Source organism: Lagenorhynchus albirostris, chromosome 5 (assembly GCF_949774975.1).
Source record: "Lagenorhynchus albirostris chromosome 5, mLagAlb1.1, whole genome shotgun sequence".
NCBI lineage: Eukaryota > Metazoa > Chordata > Mammalia > Artiodactyla > Delphinidae > Lagenorhynchus > Lagenorhynchus albirostris.
In genome coordinates, this window is record NC_083099.1 from 82,938,625 (window position 1) to 82,959,198 (window position 20,574).

At 37.1% G+C, this 20,574-nt stretch overlaps 1 non-coding gene across 1 annotated transcript; it reads right to left on the reverse strand.

The window, feature by feature from the left end:
* Positions 1–15,551: 15,551 nt before the first annotated feature.
* LOC132521460 (U6 spliceosomal RNA) lies at positions 15,552–15,657 on the reverse strand. The gene has a single exon (XR_009540906.1). It is a non-coding gene; the product is annotated as a U6 spliceosomal RNA (small nuclear RNA).
* Between the last annotated feature and the right edge of the window lie 4,917 nt (positions 15,658–20,574).

A 20,574-nucleotide genomic window follows, 5' to 3' on the forward strand; every position in this document is an offset into this window, starting at 1 on the left:
AGTTCAGAAGACCACTTTTTGGGCTGAAGCTTAAAAATTCCTTGCAAAAGATATCTTTCAGAGGTCAAGACAGGCCAGAGCCCCTTTCTTTTTCTTTTCTTTTCTTTCTTTTTTTTTTTTCCCTTTGAGGTGCTTTCTATATGGCAAAAGGAGGAAATGCTAAATATTATCACTTTATATTTTAGAAATTAATGCTTTCATCAGAAACAAATATAGCAACCCCATATTAACCCTGTTTGGTAAAAGTATCAATGGTCTCTATTTGAAACGTTTGCCACTAGGGACAAGTTGACCCTTGTGGCTATTCTTCTACAGAGCCCTTTTCTGAAATAGTATTTTCATAAGGGCATGGATTTAGAAACACATTTATAAAAACTGAGCATGAATTCAAAGAAGGAAAATATTTTAACAACTGTCTGTAAATAAAACTGTAAATATCTGTGCCTGCTTTATTACCTGAATGTGTTCTGTTAATGCCATATGAAATGGAGAATGTAAATCAAAAGTAAATTTTCCCATGTATATGGCCAGTTTGCAGCCATTTTTCCCTGCTGCGTGGTACAGTCAGAATGGAAATGCCCTATGGAGTCTTGCTATTCCAAATGTAGTACATGGAACAGCAGCATCAACATCCTCTGGGAACTTATTAGAAATTCAGAATCCTAGGCCCTAGCCCAGACTTATGATATCAAGACCTGTACTTTAAGAAGATCCCCCAGTGATTCATAAACACATTAAAATTTGAGACATACTGCTATAGAACGTATATGCTTCAGAAACTTTCAGCCATCTAAGATCTAACAGGTGGAGCTGGCTCTAAAATAGATTTCACTATTTTAATGATAGCATTTCAAAAGGGGCTGCCATGCAAAAACCATTACCTGCTAACCACTTCCTTATATTTGGGATAAATTCCGTGGTTTTAGAGTGAAGGCCAATCTTCCCCATTTCTTTACTTTCTCTAAGAACAGGACTTTATATGTTCTAGGTGAAGGATACACATTTTGTGTGAAGGTCCACAAATTCCAGGACAAAGCAAAATTTCTAAAAGCTCTTAATTCTACAAGGAAGACTCTCCTGATGTAGTGGGGAGATCTTTGGTTCTCATTACATTATGTACTTTTGGATTGATTCTTTCACTTCTTCCACATGGCTGTTATGGTTTGGGTACCCTGGGTTTCCTAATGGATAAGAAATGCGTCCTTTTTTGTTTCCAGCAAGAACTTAGAAAAGGCTATTAGGAAATCACTTCATGGACGAAGGGAAGGGAAAGGAAAGGAAAAGGAGAATATTGTCCAGACTCTGTGCAAAAGGTGTCTTCATAGCTCATACATATTCCAGTTCATCAGTGTCAGAAAACTTCAGTAGATTTAGAACCAACCTCTAGTTAGAAACAGTAGTGTTCACACCTGGTTTATTCTCCATGGAGGTCTCCATTACAGACCTAGCATGTGGTAGGTGGTTGAAAGGATTCAGGAAGCTGAAACCTGGCAACAAAACATAAATGACATCTCTTAGCACATTTGAGCTCCATCTCGTTAAGAATTTGATTCTGTTTATGCAATAAATATCCTTGCAAAGGGTGGGATATCATATTAAGTGCATCTCAACACTGCATTAATGAATGATCTGAGGGCTTTGGTTAACTGAGTTAAGGTCTGAAGCTGCATTGAAATCCATCACCCAAGGGAAAGGGGTAACCAGACACCTGAATCAGGGATCATTTTCACACTGGGTCATCTATAGCTTTAAGAGATTACTCACCGCAAAAATTCCCCCTGGGAGCACTTCATATCTAATCTACTCCAAGAGAGAACAGCAAGAAAACAGGTAGAATGAAGACAGACCATTGCCTAGAACATCACCTTAAATTCTTCATCTGAACTGTGTATGAGTATACTCTAAACTGTATTAGAATTCTGGAATATAGTGTCCTGAGAGTGAACAGATTGTAAACTCAGGGTTTACAATCAAGTAAAACTCAGGGTTTACTTGTGTCTTTCTTGTTTGCCTCAATAGTATGCATTAGTAAACCTCATCATGTCCTTATTTAAGATGAATTAATAATGGCATAAGGTCATTGTGACATTTGGATGAGGTAATGCATGTGAAAGCACTTGGTAAACTGAAAACGCCAGCACACCTATTATATGTACATGTACAAACAAATACTACTTATTCTCTCCCTTGCCATTTTCTCAATGTAGGTCAACCCTGATGGTAACGTACAAACCTGAGATGCCAGTCCTTTTCTTTAGATTGCACTTTGTAATTTATCAGAAACTGCAATTGATGAGCAAACCTCCCCTCTTAGCATCTCTCTCTCATTTATTCACTTCTGTCCTCTTGCTTGGCTTATTCCCTAGACTATTCTAAAAAGTAACACACCATTGTAAAGCAGTTATACTCTAATAAAGAAGTTTTTTTTAAAAAAAAAAAAGGAAAAAGTTCCGTCTTCTCTCAGTGTTTACATTGTTCAAATGCTCGTAGAAAGTTATCATACACCACCTCAGCTGTTGCTTTGCCAAGCTATACAGATTTCATCCTTTCATCTTTCCTCATAAGTCAATGCCTCTATCTCTTTAATCATTTTTCTTGCTGTTCTCTGACTTCCATCCAATTTGTTGATATCTTTCGGGTATGGAGGTGCCAAGAACGGAGTGTACAGCGTGATTAAGGAGCCGTGTCCATCACTTCTCAGCCAGATGGGACGGTTGTTAATTCAGAGGACATTTTGAATGTATATTGGGGCCTGAGATAAAGGGAAAGGAAACAGTAAATCTTTAGAAGGTAATTCTACAATTTGTTGTCCCTAGGGAAAATAAAATAAGCATTTAATTCAAAGATGTGTTTCTGGTTTTGTGGCTAGCAGATGCTATTTGGGTGTGAAAGGCAGAAAATGGCATCATTTAATAAAATAAGAAAACACAGTAACATAATGCCACAAATTAGACACATTCTCACATTTGGGGAAACAATGCTAAACTATGAACAATATTATCTTGAGAAGTGTTTTACTCAAATTTAAAAGCAGAAGGGAAATTTGGATCAAGTAATTTAAAACACTTAGCATATTCCTTGTACCATGCTAATGCAGATAATACCCAATTCATAAAATAATAAATTCTGTAAATGTATATATATATACTATTAATTTATAATTTTTCTTATTAGTCATCCATTTTATACACATCAGTGTATACATGTCAATCCCAATCTCCCAATTCATCACACCACCCCCACCCCCCACCGCTTTCCCCCCTCGGTGTCCATACGTTTTTTTCTCTACTTCTGTGACTCAATTTCTGCTCTACAAACTGGTTCATCTATACAATTTTCTAGGCTCCACATATATGTGTTAATATACGGTATTTGTTTTTCTCTTTCTGACTCTCTTACTTCACTCTGTATGACAGGCTCTAGATGCATCCATGTCTCTACAAATGACCCAATTTTGTTCCTTTTTATGGCTGAGTAATATTCCACTGTATATATGTACCACATCTCCTTTATCCATTCATCTGTTGATGGACATTTAGGTGGCTTTCATGACCTGGCTATTATAAATAGTGCTGCAAAGAACATTGGGGTGCATGTGTCTTTTTGAATTATGGTTTTCTCTAGGTATATGCCCAGTAGTGGGATTGCTGGGTCATATGGTAATTCTATTTTTAGTTCTTTAAGGAAACTCCATACTGTTATCCATAATGCCTGTATCAATTTACATTCCCACCAACAGTGCAAGAGGGTTCCCTTTTCTCCACACCCTCTCCAACATTTGTTGTTTGTAGATTTTCTGATGATGCCCATTCTAACTGGTGTGAGGTGATACCTCATTGTAGTTTTGATGTGCATTTCTCTAATAATTAGTGATGTTGAGCAGCTTTCCATGTGCTTCTTGGCAATCTGTATGTCTTCTTTGGAGAAACGTGTATTTAGGTCTTCTGCCCATTTTTCGATTGGGTTGTTTGTTTTTTTAATATTGAGTTGCATGAGCTGTTTATACATTTTGGAGATTAATCCTTTGTCTGATGATTCATTTGCAAATATCTTCTCCCATTCTGTGGGTTGTCTTTTCGTTTTGTTTATGGTTTCCTTTGCTGTGCAAAAGCTTTTAAATTTCATTGGGTCCCATTTGTTTATTTTTGTTTTTATTTCCATTACTCTAGGAGGTGGATTAAAAAAGATGTTGCTGTGATTTATGTCAAAGAGTATTCTTCCTATGTTTTCCTCTAAGAATTTTATAGTGTCCTGTCTTACATTTAGGTCTCTAATCCATTTTGAGTTTATTTTTGTGTATGGTGTTAGGGAGTGTTCTAATTTCATTCTTTTACATGTAGCTCTCCAGTTTTCCCAGCACCACTTATTGAAGAGGCTCTTTTCTCCATTGTATATCCTTGCCTCCTTTGTCATAGATTAGTTGCTCATAGGTGTGTGGATTTATCTCTGGGCTTTCTATCCTTTTCCATTGATCTATATTTCTGTTTTTGTGCCATTACCATATTGTCTTGATGACTGTAGCTTTGTACTATAGTCTGAAGTCAGGGAGTCTGATTCCTCCAGCTCCGTTTTTTTCCCTCAAGACTGCTTTGGCTATTCGGGGTCCTTTGTGTCTCCATACAAATTTTAAGATTTTTTGTTCTAGTTCTGTAAAAAATGCCATTGGTAATTTGATAGGGATTGCATTGAATCTGTAGATGGCTTTGGGTAATATAGTCATTTTCACAATATTGATTCTTCCAATCCAAGAACATGGTATATCTCTCCATCTGTTGGTATCATCTTTAATTTCTTTCAGCAGTGTCTTATAGTTTTCTGCATACAGGTCTTTTGTCTCCTCTTTAGGTAGGTTTATTCCTAGGTATTTTATTCTTTGTATTGAAAAAGTAAATGGGAGTGTTTCCTTAATTTTTCTTTCAGATTTTTCATCATCACTGTATAGGAATGCAAGCGATTTCTGTGCATTAATTTTGTATCCTGCTATTTTGCCAAATTGATTGATCAGCTCTAGTAGTTTTCTGGTAGCATCTTTAGGATTCTCTATGTATAGTATCATGTCATCTTCAAACAGTGACAGTTTTACTTCTTCTTTTCCAATTTGTATTCCTTTTATTTCTTTTTCTTCTCTGATTGCCGTGGCTAGGACTTCCAAAACTATGTTGAATAATATCAGTGAAACTGGACATCCTTGTCTTGCTCCTGATCTGAGAGGAAATGCTTTCAGTTTCTCACCATTGAGAATGATGTTGCTGTGGGTTTGTCATATATGGACTTTATTATGTTGAGGTAGGTTCCCTCTATGCCCACTTTCTGGAAAGTTTTTATCATAAATGTGTGTTGAATTTTGTGAAAAGCTTTTTCTGCATCTATTGAGATGGTCATATGTTTTTTCTTCTTCAGTTTGTTAATATGGTGTATCACATTGATTGATTTGCTTATATTGAAGAATCCTTGCATCTCTGGGATAAATCACACTTGATCATGGTGTATGATCCTTTTAATGTGTTGTTGGATACTGTGTGCTAGTATTTTGTTGAGGATTTTTGCATTTATATTCATCAGTGATATCGGTCTGTAATTTTCTTTTTTTTGTAGTATCTTTGTCTGGTTTTGGTATCAGGGTGATGGTGGCCTCATAGAATGAGTTTGGGAGTTTTCCTTCCTCTGCAATTTTTTGGAAGAGTTTGAGAAGGATGGGTGTTAGCTCTTCTGTAAATGTTTGATAGAATTCAGTTGTGAAGCCATCTGGTCCTGGGCTTTTGTTTGTTGGAAAATTTTTAATCACAGTTTCAATTTCATTGTGATTGGTCTATTTTCTATTTCTTCCTGGTTCAGTCTTGTAAGGTTATACCTTTCTAAGAATTTGTCCATTTCTTCCAGGTTGCCCATTTTATTGGCATAGAGTTGCTTGTAGTAGTCTCTTAGGATGCTTTGTATTTCTGCGGTGTCTGTTGTGACTTCTCCTATTTGAGTCCTCTCCCTCTTTTTCTTGATGAGTCTGGCTAATGCTTTATGAATTTTGTTTATCTTCTCAAAGAACCACCTTTTAGTTTTATTGATCTTTGCTATTGTTTTCTTTGTTTCTGTTTCATTTATTTCTGCTCTGATCTTTATGATTTCTTTCCTTCTGCTAACTTTGGGCTTTACTTGTTTTTCTATCTCTAGTTCCTTTAGGTGTAACGTTAGATTGTTTGAGATTTTTCTTGTTTCTTGAGGTAAGTTTGTATAGCTGTAAACTTCCCTCTTAGAACTGCTTTTGCTGCATCCCTAGGTTTTGGATCGTCGTGTTTTCATTGTCATAAGTCTCTAGGTATTTTTTGATTGCCTCTTTGATGTCTTCAGTGATCTCTTGGTTATTTAATAACGTATTGTTTAGCCTCCATAAGTTTGTGCTTTTTACATTTTTCTCCCTGTAATTGATTTTTAATCTCAGAGTGTTGTGGTCAGAAAAGATGCTTGATATGATTTCAATTTTCTTAAATTTACTGAGGCTTGATTTGTGACCCAAGATGTGATCTATCCTGCCGAATGTTCTGTGTGCACTTGAGAAGAAAGTTTAATCTGCTATTTTTGGATGGAATGTCCTATAAATATCAAAATCTATCTGTTCTATTGTGTCATTTAAAGCTTGTGTTTCCTTATTAATTTTCTGTTTGGATGATCTGTCCATTGGTGTAAGTGAGGTGTTAAAGTCCCCCAGTATTATTTTGTTACTATCTATTTCCTCTTTTAGAGCTATTAGCAGTTGCCTTATGTATTGAGGTGCTCCTATGTTGGGTGCATATTTATTTATAATTGTTATATCTTCTTCTTGGATTGATCCCTTGATCATTATGTAGTGTCCTTCCTTGTCTCTTGCAACATTCTTTATTTTAAAGTCTATTTTATCTGATATGAGCATTGCTACTCCAGCTTTCTTTTGATTTCCATTTGCATAGAATATCTTTTTCCATCCCCTCATTTTCAGCCTGTATGTGTCCCTGGATCTGAAGTGGGTCTATTGTAGACAGCATATATATAGGACTTGTTTTTGTATCCATTCAGCAAGCCTGTGTCTTTTGGTTGGAGCATTTGATCCATTCACTATAAGGTAACTATCAATATGTATGTTCCTATTACCATTTTCTTAATTGTTTTGGGTTTGTTTTTGTATGTCGTTTTCTTCTTTTGTGTTTTCCTCTTAGAGAAGTTCCTTTAGCATATTTTGTAAAGCTGGTTTGGTGGTGCTGAATTCTCTTAGCTTTTGCTTGTCTGTAAAGCTTTTGATTTCTCCATCGAATCTGAATGAGATCCTTGCCGGGTAGAGTAATCTTGGTTGTAGCTTCTTCCCTTTCATCACTTTAAGTATATCATGCTGCTCCCTTCTGGCTTGTAGAGTTTCTGCTGAGAAATCAGCTGCTAACCTTATAGAAGTTCCCTTTTATGTTATTTGTCGTTTTTCCCTTGCTGCTTTCATTAATTTTTATTTGTCTTTAATTTTTGCCAATTTGATTACAATGTGTCTTGGCGTTTTTCTCCTTAGGTTTATCCTGTATGGGACTCACTATGCTTCCTGGACTTGGGTGACTATTTCCTTTCCCATGTTAGAGAAGTTTTCAACTATAATCTCTTCAAATATTTTCTCGCGTCCTTTCTCTCCCTCTTCTCCTTCTGGGACCCCTATAATGTGAATGTTGTTGTGTTTAATGTTGTCCCAGTGGTCTCTTAGGCTGTCTTCCTTTCTTTTCGTTCTTTTTTTCTTTATTCTGTTCTGCAGCAGTGAATTCCACCATTCTGTCTTCCAGGTCACTTATCCCTTCTTCTGCCTCAGTTATTCTGCTATTGATTCCTTCTAGTGTATTTTTCATTTCAGTTATAGTATTGTTCATCTCTGTTTGTTTGTTCTTTAATTCTTCTAGATCTTTGTTAAACATTTCTTGCATCTTCTTGATCTTTTCCTCCATTCTTTTTCCAAGGTCCTGGATCATCTTCACTATCATTATTGTGAATTCTTTTTCTGGAAGATTGCCTATCTCCATTTCATTTAGTTGTTTTTCTGGAGTTTTATCTTGTTTCTTCATCTGGTACATAGCCCTCTGCCTTTTCATCTTGTCTATCTTTCTGTGAATGTGGTTTTTGTTCCACAGGCTGCAGGATTGTATATCTTCTTGCTTCTGCTGTCTGCCCTCTGGTGGATGAGGCTATCTAAGAGGCTTGTGGAAGTTTCCTGATGGGAAGGACTGGTGGTGGGTAGAGCTGTAAATGTATATTTATATAGAATTTCCAAGAAGGATTTTTAGCTTCTCTTTCAAGATTTAGGTTTAGGTTTACTTATAGGATGAATGAGAGATTAAAGTGTAAATATTTGTTATGTGGAATGCCCATAGTTAATATTTTCTAGTGTTAGACTGAAGCTGAATATAGATATTTCAGCCACATGGTTTACTGAAGCTGAGTTTCCTTGCAGCCCTAATTTATCTTTAGCATTTTGCTTTATGCTATGCTTAAAGTTTTACTGTACTCATTGAACTGTGCTTGATCATTAATAATGGCAGCTATCTTTAATGAGATTCATGTTACCCCCTAGCAGGTGGTATGGTCTAATAGTCTAAGAACTGTATTATGAGTCAGAAAGGAAATACTTCTTATACAGGAATGTATTATAAAATGAGAAAGAAAATACAAGCATCTTAAAAATGGAATAACATTTGAATAGGGAGAATTAAAAAAAACAAAACAAAACAGGTTTTCCTGAATAATAGTTATGTCCCCTTATCCCTGAAAGGAGAAATCGTAATTCACAAATTTCTATTATGAAATCTAGCAGAAGCTTGGTCAATAAAGTGCTGATGTTTTTAGTTGAGATAGCCCATCTGTTACTTTGTGCTGTATGGAGGAGGAAGAGAGAGATGGTTACCTTGGAGCATGTACATTGTCTAGCATTAAAGCTGCCAGAGAAAATAAGTATACATGATCTTACTACTTAGAACCCTGAGAACATTTCTAAAGTTGTATTGGCCTGCATACCCATTTACATTTACACCAGTGGTGATTCTTAAATACAGGTCTAGTTAGAGTGCAGTGTTTAATTATTAATTCATATCTTCTCTTTGGTACCTTTATCTTAAAATGAGGGTTTGGAAGATGAGAATGTAAGGTCAAGATTTACAGGCACAGTTAACAAAGCTCTATAATTGGATTCTTAGGAATCAAGGTTTAGGTTCAGTTCACCCAGCAATGTGACATTGGGTAATGCCTTTGAGTCTGTAAATGGAATAATTATCCATGGTCTCTTTAACTCCCGGGGTAGCTGGGAATATCCAAGGGGATTATTGCATGGGATAATAGTAAGGGAAGTTCAGTACAGAAAACTAGAATACCTTATTATTATTTTCCATTGTGTGGTAAAAGTAATCACATCTCCTTACATTTCTTTCATCTTCACTTCACGCTTCATTACTAACATATGTTAGTCTGAAAAATGAAAAAGGATTCAATTCTGTAAACACGTCAGTGTTGCTAGTAAGTTTCAGAGTAGAGAATGGGGAAATAGCTTGCACTGTATGAAAAGTAGTACTTACACTGAGAATCTTCCTTCTTAAGAGATATTGTACTGGGAATTTAAAAAAAAATTAGAGATATAAGGGACAGAATATTATTCCAACTCCAGCTGGGGCTCTGTTATCTCATTGTGTGGTTGTTAACCAAGTACATGGTTACCATCACTTTCCTGATCACTTTTCCATAATGTATTTGGGACGAAGAGGGGTTTGTGCCACTTTCTCTCCCACTTGTTTAGCTCCACTATTCTGGTGGCATTTTCTCTTTTCTGTCATATTTTGCTGTGCCATGGCCCACTGTACACGTGTTGTTTCTGTGTCAGAGAGGTCACGGGGAGCAGAGCCCTTTGTATAAAGCTGAGACCCTCAAAGTGGCCTCCACAGGGGTGGAGGAGAAGGCAGGGTGGGTATTCTTTTGTTGTGCCTTTGTCAATTACTTCCTACCTACAATAGTATTCTAAAAAATTATATGAGCATGTATAGCATATCTCTGAAACATTGGAAAACTATCTTAAAATTAAAACATGTAGAAAAATTTAACTTGTTTACCAAATAGAGTGTCCATTGTTTAAGAGATACATGCTCAAGAAGTTAGAGTTGGCTTGGGGATTTATCTATGTGTGCAGACTGGTTTATAACATCACTCTTATTCTTTGATTTCTCCACCTTTAGGAGGGGCCTTTGTTGTTTCTTGCTGTCAAACATATCTCCACCTACATTTAGAACACTTCATCCTCTACCCACAGGAATCAATCTTAACCATCTTCCAACCCCTGTTTCTCTAAGTCTTTAGTGTGTTTCCAGAGAGACAGCCCAGGGTAGATTTTGATAGCTTTAGTCTAACAGAACAATATAGGGTGTCATGGAAACTCCATCTGTGTTTCCCATGAGGTCACAGGTTATTTCATCAATATGTTCCTTTTTTTGTTTTTTTTTTAGTGTCTAGCAGTTAGTTGCTAAGTCAGATACACACAGATATATACACACAGCTACACACTCTGCTTGTGCAAGAAGGAAACACTAATTCTCAGAGACTGATCTTTCTAAATGAGAGTTCTCAAACTAGTAATCCCCTAGCCAAACTTAGCCCACAAATATATTTTATTTGGCCCATAGTTTTTGTTTATTTTTAGAAATTGAACCAGTATTGAAAATGGGCACATTTCATATAAAAATTCAGATTTCTGGCTTTTTAAATGAACATTGTAAGATTTAGATACACTAGACCAACAATTCTACATGGCAAAATTTGACTCAACTCAGTAGGGGCTGTCTCCTTTAGTCAGGACCTGTGGTCTTCATTCAGCCACAGTCTCTACTAGTCCCTGTTACTCCCCTCAACATGGAGGCCATGCTAGTTGTTATTCATCACTACGTTGTTCTACTCTTTCCTGCCCACTTCACTCCCTGGCATTTTCTGCCTCTCCACGATAGACCATAGTCAAAACCCATAATTCTAAGTCATAGAAAATCAATGTTATGTTCTGATTCCTGACTAAACCTGTTCAGTGGCAGTAATCACTGTTCAAATTTGTCATTTTTTAATCCATAACAAACTTGGATCTGTAGCAAACTTACAGTTTTGGACCATAAAGTGGAAATGATAAACAAGGAGTAAAACTATAAAATCTCCCTGATCAAAATAATAATTTTAAGAATGAAAATAGGATATCTCTTATAGGTGGAATCTAAAAGAAAGATGATACAAATGAACTTATATACAAAAGAGAAATGGACCCAAACTTATGGTTACTAAAGGGGAAGGGTGGCAGGGATAAAGTAGGAGTTTGGGATTAACATATACACACTACTATATATAAAATAAATAACCAACAAGGACCTAATGTATAACATAGAAAACTATACTCAATATTTAATAATAACCTATAAGGGGAAAAAATCTGAAAAAGAATGTATATATTCATATATATATATATATATATGTATATGTCTGCATCACTTTGCTCTACACCTGAAACTAACACAATGTTGTAAATCAACTATACTTCAATAAAAAATAAATTAAAAAAATACAATAAAGAAGGGGTAAAGATGTAGAAAGATATATATATACTGGATAGGTGACCATCACTGATAGCAATTTTAAGTGTTCATGTGTTTTGGCAAGGATAAACATATTCTAGTTCCCCCCCCCGCAATTCATAATGTCCTAGAGTAGATGCTACAGACAGATATGTGACAATTATAAAAATGGAGTGGGATTCCTTGAGGAGAGAGAAAACAAGGCAAAAGTCTTATTTTCTCAACTCTTCAGTTGTGAGCTGTCTGGTTGTGGTTGAGAAGGAAGGAATCATGGCATATTAAAGCTGAAATGATGCCTACTAACATTATGTACCTTCTCCCACACCCCAACATTTACAGATGAAGAAACTGAGAATTAGAAATGCTGAATGACCAGCCCATAGTCACACTACTCATCTTTTGCAGTATCTGGAACACAAGATCTTTGACCAAGAGATAGTGCTGCCCTTGATCATTAGAAATTCTCTCAGTACATGCAGTGGGCATTGATCTCTTATATCTGCAGGCTACATGATGTACCTGTTTCAGTAAGACTTAAGTTGGTCGGTGGGCAGGGAAGATGGTCATATCATGGACTAGGGTGAATTAAATTAATGTAGTTTTCATTTTTATAAAATGTTCACCTCTGTACCTGTTAGGCCGTGAGACTTTATGAACTGTGTATAATCCATTGCTCTTTTTACCAAGGCAACATAGTGGAGAGAAAGGAGCCCTGGTAATGAAAGACAGACAGCTCTGATTTATATTCTGGCTCTGCCTAGTGTTTAAGACCATGACCAGGAAATTTAATCTTTCTGAATCTCAGCCACTTTATCAGCATGATGAAGATAATGCTACTCAGCTTGGTGGACTGTTAATTTATTATTCATTGAACAAATACATATTAAACCCTACTATGTGCCAGACATTCTTCTTAATGCTAGTAGAGAGTCAGAAAAAAAAAAAATGTTCTTCCTTATCTTCCAGAGGGCAAGATGGGTGTAAGGATTAAATACATATCTGCAGTGGTTCTTGGCATAGAGGGCATGCTCAATAATTTTCATTTTACATTCTCTCCCCTATTCTTTTACAAAACCAAGCCCTAAGATCAGGAAAACCTTTGCTCCCAAGTTTCAGTATAGAAAACAGAAAAGCATGTAAATTGCCAAGGATGGGACTTTGCACATAACCAGCCACAATCCAAAATATTTTTTTCCTACATGCCCAGCCTGAATAAGATAGGTGATATTAAACAAAAGGGTAAGTGCACAAGCACCCCAACTACACACTTCCTCATGACAACATATGCAGTCTCGTCCTTATAAAATACAGAAGCAGGCCCAACATTACTTGTATTTCAGAATTTTTCTGTGGCTCCTGGGAAAATATCACAGATATTTGCTCTGTCATTACTTCTTCACATAACAGTTATAAGGCAAAGTAAGCTTCTCCTGCCTCTAATTTCCTACACACTAGAAGTGAGGTTGGGGGTAGGTGATTAATCAAGAAAAAAAATTCTTATATCTTCTTTTGATCTTCATCTCTGAAAAAAAGAAAAGAGTTTAAGCAGAATTAGGCTGAGGGGAGGAGATCTTGAAGGCATTCGGGAAAACTAACAAGTGAATCACTTATTTTTTTTTTTCCCCAAAAGAATCATTTGTTTGTAATTGGGGAAAGAAAAGAGAATCAACACTTTGCTGGGCGTCTTCTATATGTTATTTCATTTAATTCTCACAACATGCAACCAACTAATAAGCATAATATATAATTGGTATAAAACACACAGAGTTTAAGTATAATTTTAGATTAGGCATCTTTTGCCCCTATTTTTCCACTGCATCATAAGTGAGGTTCCTCATACCCCATTAGCAGCTGTGATACAGGTCTGTGTTTGCCTGAACTTTGTTTCATTTCAATCCGAGGTATACTTTAGTATTACGTAGAGTTATTTGATGTGGTGACACCTCCCTAAGATACCATCGTGGGGTAATGTAGAAGATACTAGGTGAATGTCATCAGACATCAATTTCAGGCCTGCTGCTAACTGGCTGCATGGCATGGCTTGGGCAAGTCATGGGATCTTGCTGGGCCTCGGTTTCCTCACCTGTGAAATGAGATGAGGATTGACTCCATTAACTGTAACAGCCTTGTAGCTCAACAAAGCCAGGTTCTCTAGGGAATGTGTGTGTTTAAATTAGTTTTACTTTGAGATATATGGCTGCCTCACTCTTTCAGAATACTAGAAATATTCTGAATTCTCACAAAAGTAGAGTTCACCTCTCTCCTCAGATACATATGTGTGTGTGTGTGTGTGTGTGTGTGTGCATAAAATTAATTCTAAAATCCTCCCATACACACCTGTCATTGGCACCTGCTCCAGGTAAGCTGATGGAATAGGAAACAGGAAACAGGTGCCTGCAGTTATAGATCTCCTCTTTCAGAAGCCTGGATCCTGAATTATGAGAATGCTGTCTCTTTCCTAGAATCTTCTTTCTCTGCCCTCTTCTCTTCATCCCTAATCTTACCTCCTTTCAGTTACCTGAGATGGCTAACCCGGGCTAAATTATTATTATTTTTTTTTTTTTGCGGTACGCGGGCCTCTCACTGTTGTGGCCTCTCCCGTTGCGGAGCACAGGCTCCGGACGCGCAGGCTCAGTGGCCATGGCTCACGGGCCCAGCCGCTCCGCAGCATGTGGGATCTTCCCAGACCGGGGCACGAACCCGTGTCCCTTGCATCGGCAGGCGGACTCTCAACCACTGCGCCACCAGGGAAGCCCGCTAAATTATTTTTGAAAGTTGTGGCCTTATACTTTACATGCCTGTATTGTAACAGAAGAAATCAAAGACTAATTTTCAATTGCAATTTCAAGCTGTAGCAGAAGTGAGGATTGTTCTGGAGGATGGGAAGGTAACTTCAGGGAAGTAAAGCTTTCTGAGCAGCCCACATCCTATAGATGACAACAAACATTCATGGATTTAAGAAATGTAAAGCCCCAGTGGAATTCCCGGTACATGGTAGGAACTGAACACGTGGTAAATCTTCTTATTCTTCCTCTTCAAGTCAGCTTTGCATATTGTATAATCTACTCAGATCCCTGGTAGGCTTGTCCTCTTTTAAAATCCCCTTGAAGCGTTTGAAACCTGGGACAATGTTTTAGAATTTTACCTAATGTATTAGTTCTACAAATGAACCATTTTTCTCTTGTGCTTTCTTTTATCTTTCTCTGGATCTTGCTAATCCTTTATTTTATACTCCATTGCTCTTTTCTCTCCTTCCTTCTTTTGAATGTGTACCTTTTACATCTACAGAATTGCCATCTCCTAATATTCTTATTATCCAGCCCACCTCGCTGGTGGCCATGGGGTAAAGTAAATTTTCTGGCTTGGGAGCAGGTCTAGTAATGTACAGAAATACCATCCCTGAGACAAGGGGAGAATTTAATATGCTTTCTAATCTCTTCTTCCCCTGTGCCCCTCCTCTGTTGTCCCTTGTATCAAAGTACTGAGAGTCAGGCAATCTTTTTTTTTTTCTTTTTTCCGTTTTCTTTTCTCCTGCCTTATTTTGTTTTGTCAGCTTGTAGAAGACTGAGAACCAGGGATGTATGATGAAAGAGCCTGACAGTCTGGAAGCAGGAAACCAGCAGAGGGGTGGGAGGAGCCTGCTGTTGACTCCTGCCCATTCCTGGCATCCTTCCACTTCAATGAACCCTATTTATTTACTTTTCTCTAAAAATGAAGTCAACTACCTGTAGGTTTTTAAAATGAATTTTTATTGGAGTATAGTTGATTGACAGTGTTGTGTTAGTTTCTGCTGTACAGCAAAGTGAATCAGTTATATATATACATATATCCACTCTTGTTGAGATTCTTTTCCCACATAGGTCATTACAGAGTATTGAGTAGAGTTCCTTGTGCCATACAGTAGGTCCTTATTAGTTATCTGTTTTATATACAATAGTGTGTATATGTCAGTCCCAATCTCCCAATTTAAAAGATATGGAACGCTTCGTGAATTTGTGTATCCTTGGGCAGGGGCCATGCTAATCTTCTCTGTATTATTCCAATTTTAGTATATATGTGCTGCCGAAGTGAGCACCTGCCTGTGGTTTTTATTGCCCTCCTTCCCAGGTCTTTGTCTTTTTTATGCCTATTGCTTATTTCTCCCTCTACTTTTTCTTTCTCTCTTCCTCTTTTCCTAGATAACTGTCCTCCCTCTTCTCTAGCTCATACTTTTTTCAAGGACGGCATAAATCCTCTTCATTTCATAAAAGATGGGCTAATCATCAATTATGATAAAACAGAAAATGTGTTTTGTTTTATAAAGTCAGATTTTTTTTTCATTTTCACATTTCCTCTAACTCTTGAAATAACCCTGAGAGGTATGTATTACTGTCATTCCCATTTCACAGGTGACAAAACCAAGCACAGGCCCCACATTACATTGAACTACTAGGTATTCTGATTCCTGATAGTATGCCCTTTGCGCAAAATTTTACTGTCTTTCCATTTTAGTGTGTACTGATCTGTCCCTTCTCCGATTTATTTTAGTACTTGTGCCTGACTTGCGTAATTTAATATTTAATTATATACTGTCTAGGGCTATTCTGAAATGACTTTATAAATCACTTCATATATATTAGTTTATTCTGTCTAAAAAGATTGTTGGCCACACGAAGATGGTCATTCTATCTTATGCTTCTCTTGGAGTATCTGATTCAGTATCAGTCATCTATGTTTAATAAGTATTTTTAGCTGGTTGATTTGAATACAGAAAAGGAAAGATTTATCCTATCTGAACAAGTTTTATATCTCTTGATATGTCTAAAAGTGTGTGGATAGGTGGTAATAATAATAATGATGGTAAGAATACTTGTTGTTCACAAACTGCGTCAGCTCTATTCCTTCATGAGAACCATAGATGCTTTCACTGTTTGGATTCCCCCCATTTTACAGATCCTGACCATGGAGCAGACAGTGGCAAAACCACTTCTGCCTGTGCTGCCCTTTATCAAAGTGAATGGAGACTGCCTCCCTTTAGGAGGCATATTACACTCTATGTTGTAAATGTGACTAGTCGTGTAAGCCACGGCAGTATTTATCCAAGAGTAAATGAGATTTTTCTGAACAAAGTCAAATGTTTAGAACAGCACTGCAGATCTGGATAAGCTTAATGCCATTGTATTATACTACTCTCACCTTCTGTGAAGTGTGATGTTTATTTAATTCCTTTATAGTTTTGAACTTCTAGTTTTTTGTTTTTTTCTTTTTCTGGCAGAAATGGTGTAAAGGGAAAGTAAAGAGCTGGCTTGGGATGTTTTACTTCTGAGAGGAGGAGTACCTCTTAAAGGAGGAAACAGGTGGTGAAGACTCTTCTCTTCCTTACCCTTACATGACTTCTTAATTTTCCCGTCTTCCTAGGTGGCACGAGAGTCTGGCTTTCATGGCTAAGATCTACAGGAAATATTTCTTCCTCAGCTGGAGAAATATTTAGACAGCAGTAGAGACAGACTTGAATCCCCCACCCACAGTAGACCTCTGGTCCCATGCAGTCTTGCACATGAGAAAACTGAAACATGCTGGATGCATTTCTAAAGTTTTAAAATTAATTTTAATAATCACAGTACTCTCTTCCTTGGAGACTGACAGTCTTGTTTATTTTTTCCCTTTCACTAGCTTGAGTTTTGCAGAATTTTGTCATTTACTCTTCTTTTCCTCTTTTTGAGGGCAGGTAGGAAGTCCCACTCAAGGTTATCATTCAGGTGTCTTTTAAAAGAGGCAGTGGCACAAAGATGCAGTGCTTGCTTCGTAGTCTAACTGGGAAGCGGTGGTAAAGGAAGGGATGCTTTCAGGACAGTGAGTTCATTCTTTGTCTGAAAAACAGGTCCGTAAGTAATATTGCAAACATAATGAGCTAAAACAAGAAACAAAACAAATAAGATGATGTTCAAGAAATCCCATAAAAGAGAACATGAAGGAGAAATTGGGGGCACGTATGCAGTGTAGGTATTATTGTGGTGGTTTGAGCTTTCTTAAACACAGAAAAGTGCCACCCTTTGTACTCAGAGTGGGTTCCTGGGATAAGCAGCATCTCTGATGAGCTTGTTAGAAATGCAGTCTTCAGCCCCACCTCAGATCTACTGAATCAGAATATGCATTTGACAAGAATACCAGGTAGCTCTTAGGCACTGCTATAGGCTTCTGCCTTTTTGCATCTGACCCCTTTACCTCTACCTGCCCCTTTATTTTACCATGTTCTTCCTGAGAATTCTGATTTGATTTCTTGGCTGCTGGATCAAGCAGCCTATTTATAATAAATTGTATAATGCCATAGAGGGGATTAGTATTTAGCTAGAAAAACACAATTCTGATGTCAGGCTAACTATCTCTGGGGGTGCTGGTTGTATATGTTGCTGGGTGCTGTGTGGTTAATATATAATTTCATTCTTGAAAGGCAGAAATTAGATCAATATTTCTTCATTTCCTTGGGTTTAAGAGTAACACATGCCAGGATTAATAGTTCTCAGGTTTTTTTCAAAATATTAAAATTTGTTCTCTGTTGACCGAACAATAAATCATTTACTCTCTGAGTCCTTCATGCTCAAGGAATAGTGAAACAACTACCGACTCTGGTTGCAAGATTAAACCTCTGAAATGATATTTACTGTTACATTCTTTGCCAGAAAATGCCACCATTTTCTTTGCCAGTTACCATGGGTTAATAATGAACTCCTACAACTGTACCTTTTGTTTGCTATTGCTTTATGTGAAGGAAACACAATGAAAGCATCTAGAAAATTCTCACCAGCTATTCTCCCCAAAATGCCATGACACCAGGTTTGTTCTGTACATTACCATATAATTAAGATTCAAACCTGGTTTGGTCCCTGAGTGTGTTGCTGTGGTGTTGAGGTCTTTCTAGCATATTTTTCTTGGTATTCAGTTACAGAAGCCTGTTTGCTGAAGGTCTTACTCCCATTTGATATTAGAATGGGAAAAACTTAGCATGTTTTTTCCTCCATAGTTGACTACAGAGCCAAACTAAAGTGTATTAACTGGTGAATTGGGATAATGTCTGATTCAAATCAAAAGAAAAATCCATTTTGCTTGAGTAGGTTCAACTCTGGGAGAATTAAAATTTCTTTCACTCTGTCATGTCTACCACTGTGACTGAATTATCTATGGTGGCCCTAATTCAGCATTTTTAACTTTTAGTCATTGATTGTACAGCAGAGCATTTGATCAGCCTTGCAGAAATTTGATTCGGTTTTTAATAGAATAAAAAATACCACTTTCTCTATATCAGGGGAGCTTCATGAACACAGTAGGTACTCAAAAATACGTGTTCTATTTCTTAGATTCTCAATAAAGATATTGAAATTCTACCCTGTTCAGTAGTTATGCCTAAAATTAAAGAAAGAGAGTACAAGGGGAATTGTTCCTTTTTCTTAATATTGAAGATAATGCATCATGCCAGAAGAAAAATTCTAACATTGATAGTTCTTTAATCCATTTCTAAGAGATATGCCTTTGCCTAGAAGTGTGTTGATTGACCTTCGGGGTACTTTTAAACCCAAAGCTCCACGTCAGAATTGGAATCAAAACACATGTCTTTCTTGCTGAGCACAATATTCTTTTCAATTCAACAAGAATTTATCATGTGCCCAGCGTTATGGTAGGCAAGGGAAATCCTAAAGATAGAAAATATGGTCCCTTCTCTCTATACAGCATATTTATTATTTCACGAACTAGAAGCTCAAAGAATATATAAGTTGGAGACTTGCATTTAAAGATTGTCATTATCTGTTTTCACCAAGCTGATGCATGTCCTCTTTTAGAAAGTAGCACACTAGCTACCCAATTCTCAAACTCAGTTTTATCCTAAACTCTTCCCTTTCTCTTCCCACTATACCCAATCTATCATCATTCACTTGATTCTACCTCCATAATACATCTTGATTCAATATCTTTCTCTCCGTTGTTTATGCTGCTAATTTAGATTGGCCTGCATTACCTTTGGCTTGGACCATTGCAGTAGTATCCTTTTAACTTTTTAACTGCTCTCTCTGACTCTGGCTTTCTACCTAACCAATTTCTTAAAACATAGATCTGAAATTGATGCTGCTCTTATTAGTATTCTCTGTCATTCACAAGATAGAGTTCAGACCCTATATTCTAAACTTAGGCTTCCAGTTTTGTTTCTATCAGCATAGATACTTATACCCTACATTCCCTCCAGAACACACTCAGCTGTTTCAGCATCTGGAGTTTTACTCATCAAACTCCCCTGCCTGGAATGATCTTTCTTCTCATCTTTTCTCCATTTGACAACTAACAAAGCACCTTTCAAATTTTCATATAAGAAAGTATCTTCCCATCATTTCCCCAAGTAGAATTGACCTTCCTCACCCTTGAGTCCCATGTAGATTGGGCACACTTCCATCCTTATTCCCACTATATCTATTTCCATTTGATCGTAAGCTCCTAAAGACAGGATCCAGATATTTGTCTGTCTAGCTCCTGGAAGAGTGAGTAGAATGTAGCAAGTGCTCATCACAAGGCAATTGAGAGCATGAATGACAAATGTGTGCTAAGAAGATGAATGGCCAAAATGTGATACTCCTCTGGAAGAATATCTATGAAGAGGCTCATCCAATGGATGTCTTATATTGCTGCTGTAACAAGTTGGCACAAACTTGGTAACTTAAAAGAGCATGAATGTATCATCTTACATTTCTGGAAGTCAGGAGTCTAAAATGAGTCAATAGGGCCGCATGCCTTTTGGAGGCTGTAGAGGAGAATCTGTTTTCTTGCCTTTCCTAGCTTCTAGAGGCTGCCTGCTTGCATTGGCCTGTGACCACACATCACTCTGACCTCTACTGCTCTTGTCACATCTCCTCTCTGACTCTTCTATCACCCTCTTCCATCCTTTACTTACCTCATGATTATATTGATCCCACCAATGTAATTCATGATAGTTTCCCCATCTCAAAGTCCTTAATTAATCACGCCTACA